Below are 25110 nucleotides of genomic sequence, written 5' to 3' on the forward strand. Positions count from 1 at the left end.
AAAGGAGGAATTCATATAGAGTTGGAATTCTTATTGTTAGGATTTTTTTTTTCAGCTCCTGAAAAACCAAATGTACACATGAGGATGAATATTGTACATTTTACACATGCCTTTGATTCAAGGTAATGATGCTTGGGTTGATGAGATAGAAAGTCATGCTATTTGGTTTACCTTGTGAACTAGTAATAACTTGAGAACAAATTCTAAATCAGTAAACAATTGGATGAGCCCTTATGGATGATTAGAAGCATGTTTATGACACTTTTCATAGTGGCCAAGAAATAAAACCAGTGTTGTAGTAAACATAAAGAATAAATGTCACTGCTTTTCAAGTTTCAGTGAAAAATCTAAGAACCTTTCACATATCAGCCAGAGTAGCTTCTGAGCTTCCAAATGACCTTCCCCTTTCTTCTCAGTGTTGTGCCTACTAAATGCTGAAACTCTAACTAATGACTAATTGCTTAGTAGACATTGATCTTCTATTCTTGTGCAAGGGTCAGGCTCCCAATCCTGAGACTTAGAGGTCGCTGTTTCCATTTTAAGGTCAAGACTTGTCTGTATGAACCATAGGCCATTTGTTGTAAAGCAGATACAGCAAGAGGACAGACCACCATGGGAAGTGAGCAGAGGAGTAATATAGACCTGGCCATGGGAGGATATATCTGATTATTGAATGGGAGCCTCCTGAAAGAGCTGAGAAGCAGGCTACATTCCACAAGAACTTCTTAGATTTTCAAGCAGAAATTTCTATTGGGAAAGCCTGAGTGTAAACAGCATTTAGCACAGATTCTTTTGTGACCAGAATGAAGAAGAAAACATGGCTTTGGAAACATAGAAAACTATTTGGACTCATTGGAGAAGGATTTTTTAGGGTCCAAGTAAAGATACTTTCTTTTTCTTCCAGTGCCTCTCTAAAAATGATTTTAAAAGAATAAGTATGGATCTATAAGAAGAGAAAGGAAAACATAGCCTGAGTAATTACAAGTTTTTTTTTTTTTTTAATTTGCTTTGCAATGGGAATGAGCTTAGAATTTGGGAGACTATGTACACATACTTCTTCTCACTCACATACACTCACCTAATTTATTATGTCTATTCATAGTAGAACAAAAATGCTGACTCCAAAGACTAAGCTATAAACAACTCTGCTCACTCAGCCTAGAATCAAAAGTTCCATCAGAGCAACGTGTCACCTGCTGAGGCATCCAGGGTGCATGTGGGGTTTAGAGCAGTCAAAGAGCAGATGGTGGTGTGGTAACTGACTGAGCAGGTGGAGAGGCCATGATTTATAGTGCTTACAGAGAAAAAGCCTGGACGAAGAGAATAGATTGGCACAGCAGAACCAGTGGGAAGCTCAGCATTTGGATGGATGAGAGGCAGAGGTGAGGCCCCAGATGGAGCAAGTGGGAGCTGAGTTAAAGACTATATCACCTGTCACCTCCAACATTGGCCCTTCCACACAGAGAACCAGACTGATGCTCACCTCCTATACATGCCTACTCTCCCCATGCAAGAGCTTTATTTTCCAGAGAAAAGGCAGATTTGTGGGGAAGGTAATAAAGCTTTAATTTCAAAGTCCCCCATCTGAATAGACCCCTTCAAAGAGAGAGAGAGAGCGAGAGAGCCCAGAACAGGACCAACAACGTGTTCACATGGTCATACATAGTTTTTAAAATTTTGCAAAAGCAAATATTTTAACTCTATTTAAGACAGCTATCTCTTTCCAATTCAAATTCCTTTCCATCATACTCCCTCTCATTTCAGACATCTTTGGAGTGCCTATGGGCATTTTGGAAATGTCTGTGGGAAAATTGAGTTGGGCATGCATTTAATTTGGATTTACTGGGATATGTTTATGTGGTTTGCAGGCACTTCTGTATATAGTGTTGTTAGCCATCCCAATGTAGAAGGGGCTACCTGTTGTATGAACTATCATTCATTCTATCGATAAATCTGCATTGTGGCCCATAGATTCAAGGACAAAAGTTAAATAATGGCATGAATGTTTCCTATGGTGCCCAGCTTAGGGAATAAGTAATTAATGGAGAATAAGCAAGGTAGTTCATGGAAAATGTTTCCAATCATCAGATTTATGAAGAGCAAGTAAAGGATTTCATTCCCATCAATGTCTGGTTAAAATGGAAATTCTCTCTTGTTGGAAACACACTTAATAAAGTAATATGTACAATTATTGTACTGTACAATATTTTTATGGGAATTGCACAAAATAGAACAAGCCAGGGCAGCCTGGTGGCTCAGAGGTTTAGGGTTGCCTTCAGCCCAGGGTGTGATCTTGGAGACCCGGGATCGAGTCCCACATCAGGCTCCCTGCATGGAGCCTGCTTCTCCCCTTGCCTGTGTCTCTGCCTCTCTCTCTCTGTATCTCTCATGAATAAATAAATAAAATCTTAAAAAAAAAAAAAAAAGAACAAGCCAGAATTTCCCCATGTAGGAACACAAACACATACACACAATAAGTGTGTACGCGTGAAATCACATGATTTAGGTATCCCAATGGATCAGATTGCCTTCAAGGCAAATGGCCTAAAATAGCAGTGTAAAAAGTCTTACATATATTAAAGAATAAGACTCGATATGTAATATAAGTATTTATTTAGATAACCATTTAATGGAGTATGAACTAGAGTGATCACAATAACTGAAATTGGTAGAAATTATTCTGAGATAAAGAAGCAACTTGAAAGAAACAATTTAGGTTATACTAAAGCAGTGATTGATTCATCAAGAGAGAAAATTTTTAAGTAGAAATGATGGGCTTTGGATAATTTGATAATCCAATTAATGAAGAAGTGAAATCATGGGAACACATTGCAAAAAATTTTAATTTCTGGCTGTTTTACAGGAAATATTGACATTGTAAAGATATCATGAAACACAATATACCATCATGATGAAGATACGATGACAAGATGGTTAATGAATGTCAGCAATTTAAAGATTTTTTAAGACTAGTCATTACACAAGGCACTTTGAAATGGCCTGAAATCTCTCAGCTTGCAGTGAAAGAAATGTAATGGAGGGCTCCCCAAATTTGGCAGCAATCTTAATTTATATGACTTTACCAATGAATTGTGAAACTCAAAGAAACATCTTTAAATTACCAAGATTTTCAGATCAATCAAGCTAAAGGAATTATTTTCTTAGTTTCTGTATAGAAATGATATTATACTATTGTTATATAAATAGGCCAAGAGTCCATGCAAAAAAAAAAAAATGTAGGAAAAAAGTATCATGTAGTAAATTAATAAAAACTGTTATTTTCCTGAATATTGTAACATTTGTGGAATTTGCTTGCTTTTTAAAACTCACTATTTATTGTGACCTTTTTTTCTGATTATAAATAGTAACTTTTGTACTAAATTTGGATTCTTGATTTGATTTGATTCTTGATCAATCAATTTTTCTTCATAAATGAAAAGAATACTAAATCTTAAAAGCTTCAGGTTCCATAAAACCTGTATCTGTCCCTACTGAAGAAATCCTGGAAAGGACAGACTTGGGGCTCACAAGGAAATGCCAGGCTGGACACTGGATCAGCTGGAGTCTACAGACCTGCCTGCATGGAAGTCTGTCCAGTCACCCAACTGGGAAGCTCCAAGTCCGCAGGCCTTGTCCACAAATGTGGAGCTCTAGCTAGTTCTTTAATACTATAATTAAAAACAAGGAAGTGAAATATGTCAGAGAACTGCAGAGAATACTACAGACCCATGCACCCCAGACTTATGAAATATATTAACATTTCCCCTTACTCTCTTTGTATATATATATATCTTAAGATTTTATTTATTTATTCATGAGAGACAGAGAGAGAGAGAGGGGGTGGGGCAGAGACACAGGCAGAGGGAGAAGCAGGCTCCACGCAGGGAGCCTGATATGGGACTCGATCCCGGGCTCCAGGACCAGCCCCTGGGCCGAAGGCAGGCCTTAAACCAGGGATTCACCCAGGGATCACCCAGGGATCCCTGGATATATATTTTTAAAGAAACTAAAGATCACACTTATAGTTGAAGGCCCCCTTGAAATCCTTCTCTTTCCCACATATTGCATATGCTAATTTGGGGAGTTCTTGTTGGATTTGCTTCTCAAATATATCCCAGATCTGCTCACTGCTCACACCTCCCCTGCAACCACCATATCCCAAGCCACTGTCACCTCTCACAGAGACTAGAGCAACCAATAGCCTCATAACTGGTCCCTTGGCTTCTACTCTTACAGTTTTCCACACAGCACAATGATCTTTCAAAAACTTAAATCACAATGTTTTGTTACTTTCTTAAAAATCTTCCAGCCAGCGGCTTTCTGTTGTAATGAAGAAAAACTTCCATGTTCTGCAAAAATCTTCATGAAGTAGGACCAGGAGGAGGACCACCTGAAAAATCCCCTCTCACCAGTGCTCCACCAGCCTCCAGTCACATGAGCCACTTCAGACAAGCCGAGTGGATTCCACTACTGACCCCCCTAGCTTGGGCTGCTTTCCCTCCCAGGTCCATTCTTGGACCCTTTGGGCATTGTCCACGTTTGGGCATAAAGGACACCTCCCTAGTACAACATCCTCTGACTACTGTCATAAAGCAGCATCTCCATGCCCACTCGTTTACATTGCTTTATTTTCTTCATGGACTTTTTGTGATCTGTAATTATCTCATTTATGTATTACTTTTCCCCCAATCCCTCGTCTGTTTTAAACATTGAGATGTAAGCTCTGTGAAGGTGGGAGATCTCCTGCTTTTTATATTGTTGTATTTTAGGCTGTGCCTGTTATATTGCAGACCATGGAGACATCTCTGTGGGATAAATTTGGATGAGACTCCTCATAAACACCAATGGATGTTAGCCAGTAATGGAGCAATGACTTCAAAAATCTGAGAGAACATGATCTTCAACTTGGAATATAATATCCAGCCAAATTATTAAACAAGTGTGAGGGCAGAAAAGGATATTTCTTAACATGTTGAGACTCAATTTACTTCCCATATCCCTTTCCTGAGAAGCTGGGTAGGTTCCAATTATGAGAAGCACTAAACTAAGTAGGAGGTAGACATGGGATCCAGAGAACAGTGTATCAAACCCAAGAGCACAGGAAAGCGATGCCTCGGGATGACAGCTGAACAACGGGCCTGTTACAAAGCAATTGGTTCAGAATGCAGCCAGAGGACAGAGGGTGCCAGGAGGAGGCCACCAGGAAAGGGACCATCTGATAAGAGAGGTCATTTGGAAAAACAAAAGAAAACAAAGCAAAAACAAGATAAGTGGTTGGGAGATACTAGGGTGCTTTTAGAAAAAAATTAAGAAATAATATTTGTATCGTCATAAAATGTAAACAGAAAATAGCTCTATAATTCTATTTAGAGAAAAGGTTAGGAGAGCTCAGTCCTATTTATAATAGGAGGAAGTTAATGTCTAAAATCAACAAATTGAGTATGCAATTATTTGAAATAAGATGGTAACTCTGATGGAATAGCCAAGAGAATAAAAAGTGGCCGCCTCTGGTAAATGAGCTGGGAAGTTAGGAAGTGTGGGGGCTGGAGGGGGGCATTGTTGTCTTCCTTATCAGTCTCTTACTGTTCCCTGACATATGACTTCGGTAAAAATAAAAATATCTAAAAATTTTAGACCTATAATTTCTTTTGATAACAATAATGGTGACCACAGTAAAAGCAAATAAACAATTCAGGTTTATACTAGCTCTATTGTATATGAATTTGGAAAAGATATATGACTGTCCTGGAGATCTTTCTGTTGCATTTGTGAACTACATCCATTCACTCCTTTGGGGTACAGTGGTTTAGATAACCTTACAGATTTGAAGACCAAATTGTGCAATGCATTTTTCAATGCTGTGTGGTTTAGAAACTATACAGCTGTGCCAGGAGTGTGTGTGTGTGTGTGTGTGTGTGCGTGTGTGTGTGATGTTTTCAAGAAATGTTGGTAGATACAGCCCAGAACAAGAGAAACTTGAATTCTTCCAGTAGAATTCCCAAATGGCCTGCAGTGGTAATGCTTATGGGAAGATCAAAATTGTGCATGTGGTAATGTCTAAGACTTTGGAAAAAATCTTTTAAATATTAGCCAGACTCTTTGAAGTGAATTCAAAATACTGAAAAATAATTTACAAAGAATGTTTTTTTGGAAGTGAGGGGTTGGACAAGGGCAGGACTGGCTTTCATTTTCATGACTGTTTTTGGAGATAAATAGGCATATTTTAAAATAAAATATGAAAAGATTATGGTTGGAGTTTTTGTGCTTCTAACGGTATTGGGGAACACAATCAACATTTTTAAAAAGCGACAACTTTCAACTTGACTTTGGTCCAAACCAAATAGAACTTGAAATGTAAAAGTTTTGGCATTTGTAAAATGAAAAGTCTTTATACTTTTGCATGATCCTAAATAGCTCCCCATTCCTAACTCAATAGTTGTTAGTAACTGAATAGAAGGTTGCGTGATTTTCACTGTTATTGGGCAATGCAAACTGGATACATTCAACTATTTGTTGACTAGTTCTTCACCCACTGGAGTAGATTGAACTAACCTTCTTGGTGGGGGAGGGAACCTGTTCCTAAGACAAAAAAGCAGTCAGCCTTCTTCTGCCAAGACTCACTTCCTTTCTGAGTCATTTTGTATGCAAACATCTTTGGCTTCATCTGATGAAGAGAGTATGAGAAATCTATTTGGAAGCTGAAACATCACAACCACTATTTTGTAGTAAGCTGGGGAAAATGAGCATCACCTTAGTTTTCTGGCTTTTTAGGTGGAAAAAACAATGAGAAAAGAGTTCTAGATGGGCAAGGAGGGGATTTCAAGGGCTCCATTGGTAGTGTTATCTACTTCATAAGGTTGTTCTGGGAAAGGAAGCCTGGTGCCATAGACAGTAAAAACAAAACAAAACAAAGCAAACAACACTTTTCATATATTGCCAGAGTTTGAGATCCAGGCTGGTGCAAGGCAATATCATGAAGTAGAAAATTTCATTGTATATTCACTCTCTCCTTACTCCCACCTCCTTGGGTATATAGTGCAAAATTTTCAGGTATGACTCTCCCAATCACAGTGCATCTGCTCACTCATTAGAATAAGCCTGGGATCCAAGCTAGGTTTGGGGGATTTTTTTTTTTTTGAAATGGAGTTATAGGAAAAGCCTTCTTTTTTCTTTGGTTGTGATCTTTAAGAAGGTAAGCTAGAGCTGACAAGGGCCATTTTTTCTGGCCTCTTAGGGAAGGCCAGTTTGAGAGAATAAAGCCAAACAAGAACATTCCAGAAATTTAGAGAATAAGATGAGAGAGAGAGAGAAAGAGAGAGACCGTGAGAGTGAGAGCCATGGAAAGTTAGAGGAGAATGGGACAGTAAGTGGCTGCCTTGAATGCATGGTATGCTATTGAGGTTATTTCCAGATCCATTCTGACTTCGGTTTGGTTGATAAAATCCCTCTTTTAATTTAACTTATTTCAGGGTAAGTTTCCAATTGAGGCTAAAAAATGCAACCAAGAGTCCTGCCTTGAGAGACAGTAATGATCTCAAAGGGAATGAAATAGTGGGTTTATAGATATAACACTTGGGCAGAAGCCATCCTGATCAGGGACCCTTTATCTTCCCCTGTGATATACCGATCTGCTAAAGAGAAAGGTAGCAGTGACTGGGTACTTTTAAAACAAATTTAGTGAGGTATAATTGATGTAGAATAACCCCCACATATTTAAATGTGCAATTTGATGAATTTTGATATTTTAATCAAACCCATCACCAAAATAAAAATAACAACTCCTTTGTTTTCAGAAGTTTCTATGTGGACCCTTTGTAATCTCTCTATCCACATCCTAAACCTTGTACCCCCATCCCAGAGAAACAATGACCTGCTTTCACATAAAAGGAGTTATACTGTATGTACTCTGGATTCTTCTGCTCAGCATAATTATTTTGTGATTTATTCATGTTGTGTGATTCCATAGGTGTTTTTTGTTTGTTTGTTTGTTCGCACTGCTGAGAGTATTCTATTGTATGCATGTACCACAAACACCTGTTCCCATGAGACTCAGATCAGTGGACTATAACACTCTTTATCACACTCTCCATCTTTTTATGCTCTCTATCCTTATTCATTGAACACCTGGGAGTCAGTCTTCCTCTCCTCAGAGAGTACCTTCATATAGGCAACCCACTCAACCTCCTTGCTCCTGAAACCCTTGAACCCCTCATCTCCAATGTCTGTCTCCTCCAACCACTTCTTCCTAAGTCACACTTTGACACTTGTCATCACTACTGCTCCACCTCTGAAATTACTGATTTGAACATTCCCCTTTCTGACAACAACTTCCTAAACTTCCAACTTGTTTGGTAAAGTGCCCCTTCTGCAAGGTTCTTTCACTTCATCAGGATTTCCCAAACATTGATAACTAGACTATCTCTTAATCTATCAAACTCCTCTTGTCTTCACTTCCCTCTCTACTGCTCAGATTCTATGTTCCATTTCAAACACTTTTTTTTTTTTAATGAACCACAAGTTCCCATACTTTGTCCTTCCCTCACATTCACTCTTAAAGAAAAGCAATTTGATGAACTCTGCCATACATACCCTCTTCATGCATATGCCCAGGCAACTTAGGGTAAAGTATCACTGTATGTTCACGATCTCCCACTTAAATTGGGCTCCTGACACTGCCTGCCAACACTTCTCACCACTCTCTTCAGCAACCACCTCAAAGCTTTTCTACTGTCCTCAAACCTTTGACCACTCCCCAAGAACATGTGCCTCCCTACTCTTGGCCTGTGACTTTGCCTCCTGGATCATAAAGTAGAAGGCTTTGATATTGAGTTGTTGAATTTTCTATCTTCCATGTTTATAGCAACACCTGTGAAGTTTTTGCATCTCCCTTATTCCCTTTTATTATAATGCAGGAAGTATCCTTCCTTTTGAACTTCCTTGTGTTGTCTGGACCTTACATATGGCCAATTTCTCAAGAACTCTTAATCTGTTTTGTTTCTCACTTGTATTTTTTATCTTTAAATTTTCCCTTTACTGGATTCTTCCCAGTATCCTTTTGAAATATCTTATACTCTTCAATTTTAAGGGAAAGTGTCCCGTTTTCAACCCCTTAACAAAAACCCTCATAGAAACCTCTCTGGAAAAAAAAAAAAAAAAGAAACCTCCCTGGACCCCACATCCTCTTCCAACTGCTGACATTTCTCTTCCTTTATCTTCAGAGCCAAAGTCTTAAGAGAATTGCCTTTAATGATATATTCTAGCTTCTGTTCTCCACCATGTCACTACAACGGTGTTTACTAAGGTCACTAAGAAATTCCTCATAGCCAATTATAATGGATCCTCAAGTCCTTTTCTTACTCGAACATTTAATGCATTTGATGTGTTATTCATTCCCTCATTCTTGAAACAAATTAGGCTGGCCAAGAGATGGAGTGCATAGCACAGAAATTCATTACAATTGGACAACAGGATACCTACATTCCAGGTTTCTTCCTCTCACCAACCTTTCTGCTACCAGGTCACTCATATCTCTGAGCTTCAGGTGCCACATTTTTAAACTGAAGAGAAGACTTCAAGTATGCAAAAGTTGGTTGCAGGGGAGGGATGGACCAAACGGCTTCTTGAGGTTCCTTTTAGCCTCTGGAATCTATGGTTGCTGATTTTGAGTCACACATGAGTTAGCAGTCCCATTTGTATGCATGGCTCAACATTCCCATTTTTGAAGTGAGACATTTTCTCTTGCTGCCTAAATTACTTCTAGGTTATAAATTCACCTTTAGAAGCAATATTAACTCTTTCAGGTCTCCAACTTGCTCTTTATTAATGACTGGATTTTCTCGAGAGGAATAACTAGTCAATTGAAATATCAAGTTGGCTTTTTTAGCATACTAAGAATTCTAAGCCATTTAAATTCATAGAAACAAAAGTTTGGCTACTGGTCAAAGAACTAAGTGATAACACTTTTTTCTGCCCCACAGACTAGAGCTATCAGGAACACATATACAATGTTTATACTGGCTTCAGTACTGTGATTACTACTTCTTTAGTCTTGGGACAGACAATCTTACAAAAAACCTGGGGAGGAAAAAAGCAGCATAAGTAACAGAAAGCAAAAACTTTGTATTCCAGACCACTTAATGTGATGTGGTAGAAAGAGATTGTACCAACAATCAGAACTGGATTTAGACTTCATCCAATTGCCAGTTTGCTCTGTGAAACTGGGTAAACCATCCAAATTGCTCATGGGCAAACGGGGAAGTCACGCACTTATTGGGTCTTTGAGCATGATTATGAAAATCAAGTGAGCCAAGGAATAGAAAATACTTTAAAAGGCAGAAAGAAATCTATAACTCAAGACATTTACTAACTGAGAAATAACAATGTCCTAGTAAGAAAGGTCTACTGGAAAAAGGATATCTGAATTCATTTGTAGGAGATAAGGCATTAGATGAATACTTCAGTATTCCCAACTAGCAGAATATGGATTGGTTGGGGGGAGCTTTTTGTCAGGGAGAAGCTGATGAGAATTGTTGGTTTCAAAGTTGGTCTTTTAGCTTACAGGAGTTGAGCTATACACTTGAGGAGATGATTTTATGACTTTTCAGCTATAGAGATTTAATTTTGTAGAAGTTTTTCAAAAGGATTATTGTTAAAAAAAAGAACAACTCAGAAAGAAATGCAAGTCTTAATGGAGCAAAAAATAGATAATTTAGATCTGTTAATTCCTTCAAAGGTTTAATGATTTGGAAGAAAATGGGCCCATGTTTCACTGATAATTATCAGAGAAAATGTTCTTTTCCCCACTCCTTACGTCTCTCTCCCTAAAAGATACCATGTACAGAGAGGTACAGGATCTCTTAGTCTATCTCCAATAGATTAATGTGAAAGTCAACCTAGGTACATTAAAGTGTGTGAATTTAGCTACTTTCTTTTCACATTGGTGTGCCCCTTCTCATATAGTTCCACAGATGGTATAGTTGTAATCTTACCTTTCCTTATACATTTACCAAGGAAACCTAATAGACAGATAATTTTATACACAGAAATTTACCTCTCTCCCTCCACTACTCATGATTTTTATTAGGACCACATAACATTTTCTTTTTATTTTCTTCCCCAGTCTTTCTATTTCATTTACTTGCTACTACACAGATGGTTAAAAATCTGCTAGCATTTCACAAGTGGTATTGTGAAAAACTTATTGGGGCACCTGGGTGGCTCAGTCAGTTAAGCATCTGCCTTCAGCTCAGGTCATGATCTCAGGGTCCTGGGATTGTGGTGTGTCTAGTGTGTTTCTCATGATTAGACTGGGGTAGGGGTTTGGGGAGGAAAAGCACAAAGGGGAAGTGCCACTCTCATCACACCATATCAAGGATAAAGATTATCACCATGACATATAGTTACTTTTCACCTAAGTATATTTCAAATTAGTTATATTTACCTTCCCCTTGCCAAAAACACAAAGGGATTCTTCTCTAATCTTCATAAGGAGAACCTGTTAGGATTCCCGGAGGTAAAAACCCATGAAAGTGTGGCTCTCTCCAGCCCTAAGACTGGTCTTCCAAGAGTTTTTAAGTCTGGCTGCTCCACACTATCAAGTATTTCTATCAATTTGTGATTCCAGTGGCTTCAGCTCTAAGTAAGCAGATTGTGACTCTCTGTTTCTGGATGCACCTAACTTCAAATTTCAAGGTGGCTCTTTCCCCTGCAACCTTAGTTCTCTGGCTTTAAGAAAAGTCATTTATTTTTCAGTTTATTCTTATTGTAAGGCTAAGACTGATGTCTTCCAGATTCTTTACATGTCAAAGCTGAACAGTTTGCTCTGTTTTAATGCAAGTTTATTCAGCACTTCTCCTAAAGGAAATAAAATTAGTGGTCTAAAACCCTTGCTTTAATAGGCAAGTGATCTTTGAATTGAGCTTTCTGTTAAGCTGGTTTCACTGTATGAAAGAAATTTAGAGTGCCTTGGAAACCAGCTTTCAACGAAAATGTGTTTCTCTTGACTAATTTGGCCCCATTCTGTTTAGAGGCACATGGTAAAAGGATAGAAGCATCAGGTTTTGAGCCCAAAGATATAGATTTGGGGAATTTTGAGTAAAAACTTACTATTCTGTCTCTGAGACTCAGTTTCCTTATTTGTGAAATTTCTTGGCTAAAGGGACTTGATCTATCTTTTCATCTTAAGTGTCTAGCATAAAACCCAGCCCAGAGTAGGCTTCACTGAAAATTGAATTGAAATGCCTACCTAATCAATCTCATAGTGTTGTTATGAGGATTAAACAAAATAATGTACATGAAAGCTCTTTGCAAACTTCAAAGGGCCTTACAAATGCTGCTCCTTTATTTATTTACCAATCATCAATCTTGAATGCCTGTCTACATGTAGGCATTTTTTGGATGCTGTACAGATAAGGAGGAAGGCACTATAAAGAGTTAATTTTTACTGAAATTGCGGGTTGATTTCTCTTATAGCGACAACAATATACATTCCTCAACTTGTTCAATTTAAAATCCTGGCAAGTGTTTTGATATTTGACAGCTCTGCTGTCAAGTAATTCTGTTCTACAATTAATCATGCCATAGCCATTTCTTCCACTACTGCCACAATATAATGGCATCATTGTATATGTGTACATAGTACACTTGTATACTGCTTAAAAGGAGGTAGAGCAAATGAACTTGAAAAATTTACTACTCCGTAGATTGCAGTTATATTGCCAAGATTTATTATTAAACCTATTCTATTTTAATGCCATTACTGCTCCAATCTGAGCAGAGATAAAAACATTCAGACTTTGCAGTTTTCTATTTCCTTGTTTGGAAATTGGGGTTCTGTCTTCTTTGATATGTTTTGAGTGTCTGCTAGGTGCACTGTACAAATGGCTGGGATCTCTAATGATCAAATGTCAGCTCCTGAGTTTTGATTGTGGTTTTGTCTGGATCAGTACTAGATGCAACTACAGTGTCTACTTCATCTCCTCCCCCACTGTCAGTGACTTCCTGGGGCAAATGAGTGCCACAAATCGAGATGCTTACAACAAACATCTCTATGAACCTGTTCCATCTCTCCTTGGCAACTTGCCACTTTTCCTTACTCTTAACATCGAAACACCCATATTTACCAAATGTCTTGGCTTCCTTAGTAGATTAACTGTTTCATGGGAATCCTAGCCCTCTACCATGGTCATGTGTTTCTCATAGAGAAGATCTTACATTTTAAACAATCTCAGGCAGTTTTGAACAAATACATTACCACTGCTTTTCATTCGAATCATTTCCTGTTTACATGTCTAATTTGTCAAGAAATCAAATCGCAAATTACATAAAAGGCAATCTAGAAAGTATAGATATGGTGGTCAAAAGTTCCTGTAAAAATAGATTTAATCTTTTACCCTCAGAGGTAATTGTAACTACTTACACTGATGACATCTTGTGACATTCAGACTTTCATCTTTTTGAACTTCCATGTGGAATTGTCATGACCAATACTTTCATGCAACTGCATAACTGCCCCATGACAAGAATGCTGTGAGTTGGTATTGAATTGCTCAAGAAGCATGTGATATAAACCCAATCACAACTCCATATTAAGGATTCAAAATATCCATTTACTGAAAAGTGTATTTTATGTAAATTGTGTTAAATACCATAATAAGGTACTCTGTCACTTAGGGAAGCAAGAGAATGTAATTATTGAGAAAACAAGGTTCAGACCATATTGACTACATGTGTAGGGAAGGAGGATGTAGCAGTGCTCAAGATAGCAGATGCACTAGGTCAGGATTTTCAGGCTTCTAAGTTTTGTCCCCCCCCCCCCCACTGATTCATACTCTGATCTTAAATCTGTTCTGAGGAGTTATTTTAAAAATAAAACAGATTATTTCTTAATCTAGAAATGCCAGAAATATGACATAATTTCACACTTTGAGATTGCCAGTTTTGTATCTATCAAGAGAAGGTGAACTCAGTTTTGTGTACCAACTTGGCTTGGTCAGGGAGGCTGCATGGCATGGTATCTTGTGAGATAATAATAATTTGGAGTAAGGTACTCTTACTGTGGTCCCTCATCCTGATGTCTATCTAGTCTATATTGTGCACCACTACTCCTAAACTAGTGCTCTTAAAGCCAGTGCTTCTCTGGCTCTGCTACTAGAGGGGGACAAAAAAAAGAAAAGAAAAAACAAAAGAAAAGAAAGCCAAAGGAAAAGAGAGAAAAGAAAGAAGAAAAGGAAAGAAGAGAGGAGAAGAAATTACTCTTACTTTCACTTTTGTTTTTTAGTAGTGAAGATTAGTTTTCATACTTTCACCTTCTTTTCAGTCCTTCTTGTCACCAACAGCATTTAGTTAGGTGGTAACTATACTCTGTAGTCACAAAAGTGAACAAATTGAAAAGAATCTCTCAAGAATCAAGTTTATAATAATAGCAGCAACACCCCTGCTGTCTGCCTCTGGCAACCAGCAATATATTAAAATGCAGCACCTAATCAGCAATGGAATGAAAGTCTTGGTATATACCTTCCTCGTTACTATTTCATTAAGGATGTGATAAAATGTGGGTTTGGAAATTTAAGTCAATGCTCAAGAAACGATGCACCCAAAGTATGTAATATTTAATTTATACTAGTCACATAACTTCTCTGATTCTGAACTTTCTCATCTGTAAGATGAGTGTCTAATATCTATCTTCTAATAAGAATGACTATCACTTTTTGAACCTCTGCCTTGTGCTAGACACATTAAGACAGTTTACATCAATTATTTCCATAAGCCATAATTCTGTAAGCTGATATTTTCTCCATTTACATATCAAAAAGTAGAAATTAAGTAACTTGCCCCAAGTATAAACTAGAACTACTAGGGTTTGAGCTGCGATTTGTTTGATACCAAACCATCTTGCTATCCGATAGGATTATTAAAATTTGAGGACATATTGAAGGAAAATTAATATGCCTTATATAAATATCAGATATATTCTATACGGTAGTATTTCTGAAACTTCAGTCATTTGCCTTCTATTTTCCTGACTTTTACTATGTCTACTTACTCTACATGTCATGTATTTAATATTTTCTAAGTTGACTCTTTTTTATTTGAAGATTTTTTTATTTTAAGAGGAAATATTATGATTCAGAAAAGAAAACCATTATTAATGTCATGAATAAAAAATTTATAAAAAACAAATACAGTAAGGCCAAAACAATATTATTAAAATTTAACTCAATTCCATTGTCCTTCTATTTTGTCACAAATGTCAAACATGCAGTTAGAATAATGGTGCAATTAACACTCTATACCCACCAATAGAGTCAATGACTACATTTTTTGAAGGTGGCTGAATAGGAGGAGGAAATGGCAGAGTAGGAGGACCCTAAGCTCACCTTGTCCCAAAGATACAACTAGAAAATACCCACATCAGAATAAAAACCCAGAAAATGACCCAAAGACTGGCAGAACGGACTCTCAACTACTGTATGTAGAGAAGACACCATTTCGAAGAGGGTAGGAAGGGCAGAGACGCAGTTGCAGTCACAGTCGGGAGCCAAAAGAACCTGTGAGACTGTCTATAGGAGGGAGGGAGGCTGCAGGTGAGGAGAGGGAAGAGGAGCAAACATCAATACCAGGCACCTCAGGGATGGGAGACTCACACTGGGAAGATGAATCTCCATATTTGGCTTTGAAAACCACAGGGCCTAACTTCATGAGTTCTTACTATCGGTGGCACTTGACACCTGGAACTTTAAAAATCAGCAGGCCCAGCTCTGGGAGAACTGGGAGGAGGAAAGGAAACCTAGTTCCTACCCTTAAAGAGACAGCATAACAAGCAGCTTCGCTAAGATACAGCATACAAAGAGCAGTTTGAAAACTTGAAAATTGTCTGGGTTATATGGGAAGGAGATTTATTACTAATCTCAGACTCTGTGTTGGAGGAACAGGGATCTTTGGGAGACCTCTCCAAGAACAAAAGAGCTGGCAGGCACCATTTCCCTCCCCTGCCTCACAGAATAGATATAGGGACAGCTGTGGGAACCAGCTCAGCCCAACACTCTTCATCTAGCTTGCTAACAGAGCTCCATGCACTTCTGTGGATCTGCCCCCTCAATCTTGCTTGGCCTCAGCAGGGGGTTTTCCAGGAAAGGATATCCATTCTCACCACTTTTATTCAGCATAGTCCTGGAAGTCCTCACCACACCAAACAGACAAGAAAAAGACATAAAGGTCATCCAGATTGGTAAGCAAGAAGTAAAACTGTCTCCACTTGCCAAAAACATGATACTATATAAAGAAAACCATAAAAACTCTACCAAAAATCTACTAGAACTGACAAATGAATTTGGAAAAGTCACAAGATACAAAATCGATATACAAAAATCCATTACATTTCTATACTCTAATAAAGGGAGTAGCAGAAAAAGAAATTAAGGAAACAATCCTATTTATAGTAAAAAATAAAATACCTAGGAATAAACTTAACCAATGAGGCAAAAGACCTGTACTCTGAAAACTATAAAAACTTGATAATAGAAATTGAAGATGACACAAACCAATGGAAAGAGATCTCATGATCATGGTTTAGAAGAATAAATATTGTTAAAATGCCCATACTGTACTACCCAAAGAAGTCTACAGATTTAATGCAAATCCTATCAAAATAACCAAGTGCATTTTTCACAGAATTAGGACAAATAATCCTAAAATGTGTATGGGGAGCCACAAAAGACCCTGAATAATCAAAGGAATCTTGAAAAATAAGAACAAAACTGGAGGAATCACAATCCCAGATATGAAGATATACTACAAAGCTGTAGTAATCAAAACAGTATGGTACTTGCACAAACATAGGCACATAGATCAATGGAATAAAAAGCCCAGAAAACTCCTGATTGTGTGGTCAATTAATCTTCAAGAAAGGAGGCAAGAATATGCAATGGGAAAAAGACAGTCTCTCCAACAAATGGTAGTGAGAAAGCTGGATAGCTACATCCAAGAGAATGAAACTGGACAGCTTTCTTACACCATACACAAAAATAATCCCAAATGTATTAAAGACCTTTAGTCTCAAATGGATTAAAGTCTTAAATGTCAAATCTGAAACCACAAAAATTCTGGAAGAGACCACAGGCACTAATTTCTTTGACATCAGCCATAGCAACATTTTTCTAGATATGTCTTCTGAAACAAGAGAAACAAGAGCAAACATAAATATAGGGACTTCATCAAAATTAAAAGCTCTGCACAACAAAAGAAATAATCAATAAAACTAAAAGACAACCTACTGAATGTGATAAGATATTTGCAAATGATATATCCATAAAAGAGTTACTATCCAAAATATATAATGAACTTTTGCAATTCAACACCTAAACTCCCCCCCCCCAAAATAATCCAATTAAAAATTGGTCAAAGACATGGACAGACATTTCTCCAAAGTAGACATATAGATGGCCAACAGACACATGAAAAGATGCTCAACATCATTCCTCATTACGGAAATGCAAACCAAAACCGCAATGAGATGTCACCCTAGACCTGTCAAAATGGCTAAAATAAAAAGAACAAGAAACAAGTATTGGTGAGGATGTGGAGAAAAATGAATCCTCATGCATTGTTAGTGGGGATGCAGACTGGTATAGTCCCTACAGAGAATGACATGGAGGTTCCTCAAAAAATTAAAAATAGAATGACCATATGATTCAGTAACTCCACTACTGGGTATTTACCCAAAGAATACAAAAACACTAATTCAAGAGGTTATATGCACCCCTGTATTTATTGCAGCATTATTTATAATAGTCCCATTATGGAAGCAGCCCACATATACATCAATAGATAAATGGATAGAGAAGATATGGTATCTAAATATAATGGACTTTTGCTCAGCCATAAAAAATGACACCTTGCCCTTTGTAACAACATGGATGAATCCAGACAGTATATTGCTCCGTGAAATAAGCCAGTCAGAGAAAGACAAATACCACATGACTTCACTCATATGTGGGATTTAAGAAACAAAACAAAGAAAAAAAGAGACAAACCAGAAACCAGGCTCTTAACAATAGAGAACAAACTGATGGTTACCAGAGGGGAGGTGGGGGAGAGGGGATGAAATGAATGAAGGGGATTAAAAATATATACTTATCATAATGAGCACTGAGTAATATATAGAATTGTTGAATCACTATATTGTATACCTGAAACTAACAAAACACTGTATGTAACTATACCAGAATTTTTTAAAAATTAAAATAAAAAACATCTTTTATCTTTGCTCCTTATATTTGTACATCATTTAAAAGTAATTTTTATACCTTAGAACACTCCATCTCTAAATATTTCAGCATGTATTTCCTAAAGATAATGACATTTTCTACTATCTATAATACTGTTACAACAATAATTAGAAATAATTCCTGCATATATTTAATAGCTGGTTCATTTTCTAATTTTTTCAGTGTCTCCAAAATGTCTTTTATAGATTTGTTTTCAAAATCAGGATCCAATCAATATGGCTCATTGTATCTCATTTTATGTTTATAATCCTTATAATCCCTTTCATCTGGAACATTACCCAAACATTTCTTTTCATGACTTTTTATAAAATATCCCCCATCCTGGAATTGCCTGATTATTTTCTGTGTCATTTAATTTGTTTCTTTCTCCACTATATTTTTTATAAAGTAATTTGGGTGGGAAGGCTTAAATAGATTCAGATAAATCTTTTTTCGTAAAAATGTTTTATAGTTGATGCTGTGTCTTTCATATTGCATCATCAGCAGGCCTATAATGCGAGGCTTTTTCCCTATGAATGATACAAGGTTTGATGACTCAGTTAAGGTTGTGACCTCTGGCTCTCTCCAGTGTAAAAATACAGTATTTTCCTACGTTACTGGCAAGGAATGTGTGGGCTGATGTTTGGAACTAAGCACATATCCTGTTTCTTAACAACTTGACACCTAATGGTTTTAATAACCATTGATGTTCCTTACTTGAATCCATTATTCCATTGCAGTTGCAAACTGGTGATATTTCTGCTTTTTCATTCTTTCTACATATGTGTGCTGAGATTCTTCTGTAAATAAGAGCTTTTCCTTATCAAACGTTGGTGAATGACTATTAATCTTTAAACAAAAGCATGCCAAATGCTTAATTCCTTTTAGTTAGTTACTAATTTTCAGAGAAATAAGTTGATATAAGACTATCCAGGGACACCTGGGTGGCTCAGTGGTTGGGCATCTGCCTTTGGCTCAGGTCATCATCCCAGCGTCCTGCAGTAGGGAGCCTGCTTCTTTGTCTGCCTGTGTCTCTGCCTCTCTCTCTGTGTTTCTCACGAATAAATAAGTAAAATCTCCAAAAAAACACTCTACCCAAAATTAGCAAAATAGTTAAATTTTTTTCTTTCTCTCTCTCTTTCTGTTTTGGAGAGTCACTATAATAACCTATGACTCCCCAGTGATCAAAATTTGGTTAGTGGAAGTTTCTTCAAGTGTCCTATTATCATGTCCCCACTGGTATGTTAGAACCTCTTTATTTTCTACCAAAAGATATCCCAGGATCATTTAAATCTTGCCTCTGACCTCTTTCTCCAAGGTGTTGGAGGGAAATGATATTTAGAAACTGAAGCCTGGTTGCTGGGATGTGCTCATTTGTGTGGTCCTTTCAGAGAATAAACAGGAACTATATTTCATAAAAGCGTTTATTTGAAGATGAGCCAAGAATACCTGTGTAGGCTCAGAGCATAGGAGACAGTACATTGTGATACAGTAGGTGTCAGTGTCATTTTCCAGATGAAAAATGAAGACTCAGAGAAGGTAAATTTTTCTGCTTACATAGCTTATAAGTAACCAAGCTGGCCACTATATACATAGAGGTGCATATATCCCTTTGAATTAGTGTTTTTGTATTCTTTGGGTAAATATCCAGTAGTGCGATTACTGGATCATAGGATAGCTCTATTTTTAATTTTTTGAGGAACCTCCATACGGTTTTCCACAGTGGCTACACCAATTTATATTCCCACCATAGTACATGAGAGTCCTTTTTATCCACATCCTCGCCAACATTTATTTCTTGCATTTCACAATTTCTAGATCACAGTGGGTTTTTTGGAGAAAGTGATCGCTAATCTGAGACCTGGAGATGAATAAGTATGTGTAATTCAGGTGAAGAAGTAGGCGAGAAGGGGAAAAGGTTTTTTGAGCCTGTTACTGTCTTCTGGCCACACCCCAGAGGTCAGAAATTCAACCCAGACAGACTGGGGCTCCCTTCATGGCAAACAAGTGGACACTAAATTACAATGGAAAGGGACCACATTCTTATTAACCCAAGTATACTTATGGTTAAAACTGATAAACTTCTGGAGCAGCTGAGTGGCTCAGTCTGTTAAGCATCTGCCTTTGGCTCAGGTCATGATCTAAGGGTCCTGGGACCAAGCCCTGGTCAAGTTCCCAGTTCAGGGGGGCATCTACTTCTCCCTCTTTCTCTCTGTGCCCCCACTCTCACTCATGGTCTCTCTCTCAAATAAATAAAATATTTAAAATAAAAAAAACTAATAAATTTCTTTTGAATGATAGCAGTTACAAATGCAAATCCATGAAGATCCACATGAATAGGGAGGAAGGTAATAATGACTTAATCGTCATGCTGGAATTAGGAGAGGGGATCCTGCATTTGCATGGAGATACGGATACTACCCAAAGGAAACTCTTCCCTCCTGTACTGTGGACTTGAGAATTGGGACTGCATCTTTTTCAGTGTTTTATTCCTGGTGAACTGAAGCTCAATAAATATTAGTTGAATGAACATCAATTGAGTAATATTTGTATTTCTGTATGAAATATTTTATTGAGCATAGCTTCAATCTGTTTTCCTGAACTTCTCTCTACCAGGTATGTTCACTATACGCCCCGACACCAAACATTCTCTTTCACGGTGTTTTTGTGAGCTGAGAAAAGAGTACAGTGTGTCCTGATACAAGTGTGACACTGTTCCCAAACTATCAAACATTGGGAAAAAAACCTCCAAGGATATCTAGACATTGCCTTTACTTACTGTAAGTCTTTAAGTAAAAGGGACAGAAGTTCCCATACAACTCAGGGCTAATAATTCTGGATAACCTGTTACCATTTTTGTGTACACCAGAAATCTGTGATTTCCTCAAGTCCAAAGTCCAGAAAATATTTGGTAACCTACCCACCCATATAAAAATCAAAATAAAAATAATACCACATTATAAAATAAGTGTCAGGAAATCCAACAAATTTCTGATTTCTTTGTCATGAAAATTACTTGAACATTTTTTTTATTGTGGTAAAATATACATCACAAAAAATTTACCATTGTGACCATTTTTAAGTGCACAGTTCTGTGACATTAAGTACACTCACGTTGTTGCCCAACCATCAACATCATCCATTTAGAGAACTTTTTCATTTTCCCCAACTAACGTTCTGTCCCCATTAAGCAGGAACTCCCTGTTTCCCCTTCCCCACAGCCTTTGGCAACCACCATTCCACTTTCTATCTGTGTGATTTCACTACTCTAGGTACTTCATATCTTTCTGTAAGTGGAATCATACAACATACGTCCTTTTGTTGACTGGCTTATTCCACTTAGCATATTACCTTCAGGGTTCATCCATATCATTAAATGTGTCAGAATTTGCTTCCCTTTTAAAGCATCATAGTAAATAAATATATATCACATTTTTCTTATCCATTTATCTCTTGTTTGACATTTGGGTTGTTTCTAGCTCTGGGGTATTATGAATAATGCTGCCATAAGCATTGGCATATAAATATCCGTTCAAATACCTACTTTCAATACTTTTGGGTACACAGCCAGAGGTAGAATGGATACTGTGGCCATTCTATGTTCAATTTTTTGAGGAACCACCATACCATTTTCCATAGTGGCTTCACCATTTTACATTTTCATAAGTAGTGCACAAGAGTTCAAATTTCTCTAAATCTTTATTAACATTTGCTATTTTCTTTTTATAATAGCCATCCTAATGCACATGAAGTGGTATCTCATTGAGTGTGTTTTTAATAGACTTTATTTTTCTAGAGCAGTTTTTAATTCAAAGCAAAAATAAGCAAAAAGCACAGAAAGTTCTCAAATATCTCCTGCTCCCACACATGCATAGCCTCCACCACTATTAACATCCCTCACCAGAGGGTACATTTATTATAATTGATGAACCTACACCAGGACATCACTATTACCCAAAGTCTATAGTTTACCTCAGGTTTCATGCTTGGAATTATATATTCTTTGGGTTTTGACAAATTTATAATGTCATGTATTCACCATTATGGCACCATATAGAATAGTTCCACTGCCTTAAAAATCCTCTGTGAAATATCTCTCCATCTATTTAGTTATTTTCTTATTTCATTCATCAGTTTTATAGTTTTACTCTTATAGATCTTATACATTTTTTATTAGATTTATATCTAAGTATTTCATTTTGGGTTGCTAATGTAAATGGCATTGTATTTTTAATTTCAAATTCTACTTGTTCATTACTGATAAGAAAGTAAATGACTTTTGTATATTAACTTTGTAATCTGCAACCTTACTCTAATCACTTACTAATTCCAGAAGATTTTTTGGTTGACTCTTTCAGATTTTCTACATACATAATCATGTTATCTGTGAGCAGTTTTACTTCTTCATTCCAATTCTGTAGACCTTTTATTTCCTTTTCTTATTTTTTTGCATTAGCAAGAACTTCCGGTATAATGCGGAAAAGAAGTGGTGAGAGGGGACATCCTTACCTCATACCTGGAGTTTCCTGCCATTAAGAATTATATCGGGATCCCTGGGTGGCGCAGCGGTTTGGCGCCTGCCTTTGGCCCAGGGCGTGATCTTGGAGACCCGGGATCGAATCCCACGTCGGGCTCCCGGTGCATGGAGCCTGCTTCTCTCTCTGCCTGTGTCTCTGCCTCTCTCTCTCTCTGTGACTATCACAAACAAATAAAAATAAAAAAAAAAAAAGAATTATATCAACTGTAGGTTTTTCATGGATATTCTTTATGAAGTTGATAAATTTCCATTTTATTCCTAGTTTACTGAAATTTTAAAAAAATGAATGGATGTTGGATTTTGTCAAATGCTTTTTCTGCATCTACTGATATGATTATGATTCTTCTTCTTTGGTATGATGGGTTGATTGTTAATTACTTTTTGAATGTTTAAGTAAACTTGCATACTAGAATAAATCCCACCTGATTGTGGTGTACGATTCTTTTTGTACATTATTGAATTTCGTATGCTAACTATTTTGAGGATTTTTGCATGTATGTTCATGAAAGAGGTCAGTTTGTAGTTTTCTTCTAATGGCTTTGTCTGATTTTGAGATTAAGGTAATTCCAGCCTCATAGTATGATTTAGGAATTGTTCCTTCTGTTTTTATCCTCTGAAAGAGATTGTATAGAATTGGTATAATTTATTCATTAAATGTTTGGTAGTATTCACTAATGAGCCCATCTGTGCCTGGTGATTTCTGTTAGAAGGTTATCAATTATTGATTCAATTTCTTTAACAGAGACAAGGCTATCCAGATTATTTCTTCTTGTATGAGTTTTGCCAAATTATGTTTTTTAAGGAATTTGTCCCTTTCATTTAGGTTATTAAATTTGAGACTATAGGGTTGTTCACAGTATTTTTTCATTATTTTTCTGTGTTCATGGGATCTGTAGTATCTTGTGGTTTTGATATTTATTTCTCTAGTAATTAGTGATGTTAAGCATATTTTTATGTGTCTATTGGCCTTTAATGCTTTAAAAAATATATTTAATACCTGAGTCTGGCCAACAATTTTGCTCCTGCTTAGTGTTGAAGCCATCCAACATTGGTTTAACTTCTAGGAGAGGGAGAGAAATGGATATATTGTTACGTGGGCAGGTACTTTGCCTTCTTAGTCCAAGCACTTATCATTTCACTATAATGACTAATCTATTGGGTTTAAATATCTCTTTGAAGATAAATGTTTAATAAATTAAAAACAATGCAAACATCATATTCATAATTCTGCTGTCACACTGAACAAAAGTTTGGAAAATGCATCAGTTCAGTCCATCACGAGAGAATGTCTTCATTGGAACTGACAATGAATATTTTCTTGAGTCCATACAATGCTTAAGAACTGTTCTTTCTATTAGCCTCAAGTAGTCTTTTCATCACACAAATTCCAGAAACTCCATGTTTTCTTCCTTTCAGGGGTTATTCAGGTTTAATTTATACCTGTGATTTGTGGTCAAGTCAGCAAGTCCTCCTTTGCCCTAATCTCTCCTCTCCTCCCTTCCTCTCCCTCTCTCTCATTCCTCTCTTGCTGTCTCACCTTCCAGCCCCACCCATTCCTGCTGCATCATTGCTATAGGCTATTACTCTCAAAGCTAAAAGAGAATAGACAAAAAGCCCCATCCTGCCACATTCAACTTATTTATTTATTTATTTACTTACTTATTTATTTGAGAGAGAGAGTGAAAGCACAAATGGGGGAGGGGGCAGAAGGAGAGGAAGAGAGATTTCAAGCAGACTCGATGCTGAGCATGGAGCCTGATGCACATGACCCTGAGATCATGACTCGAGCAGAAACCAAGTGTTGTATGCTTAACCCCAACTGTGCCACCCTGGTGGCATTTTAACATAGTTAGATTCTTTTCCCACAGTCTACAGTCACCCTGGGATCTTCCTGACCTCCTTCCTAAACGATTTTAAAATTTTCATCCATTAATAGTTATCTATTAATTTTTTTTTAAAGTAGGCTCCATGCCCATTGTGGAGTCCAGTTAGGGCATGAATTCATGACCCTGTGATCAAGACCTGACCTGAGTTCAAGAGTCAGTTGTTTAACTGACTATGGCACCCAGGCTTCTCTAACTTGTTTTAAAATAACTGTGCTCAGAAGAGAATAATGGAGAAAATTTTCTTGCCATATTGATTCTGGGTTTCAGAGAACTATTTTTCCTCCATGGAACTATATTTAAATAACTAGAATTATGTAATAAAAGATACTCCCTATCCTGCATGTATGCAAAGTTCAAGGAACATCATCTATGAAATGACTGCTTTTGCAAAAATTGCATTTAAAAGACAAGATTGAAGAAG

Source organism: Canis aureus, chromosome 34, assembly GCF_053574225.1.
Source record: "Canis aureus isolate CA01 chromosome 34, VMU_Caureus_v.1.0, whole genome shotgun sequence".
NCBI lineage: Eukaryota > Metazoa > Chordata > Mammalia > Carnivora > Canidae > Canis > Canis aureus.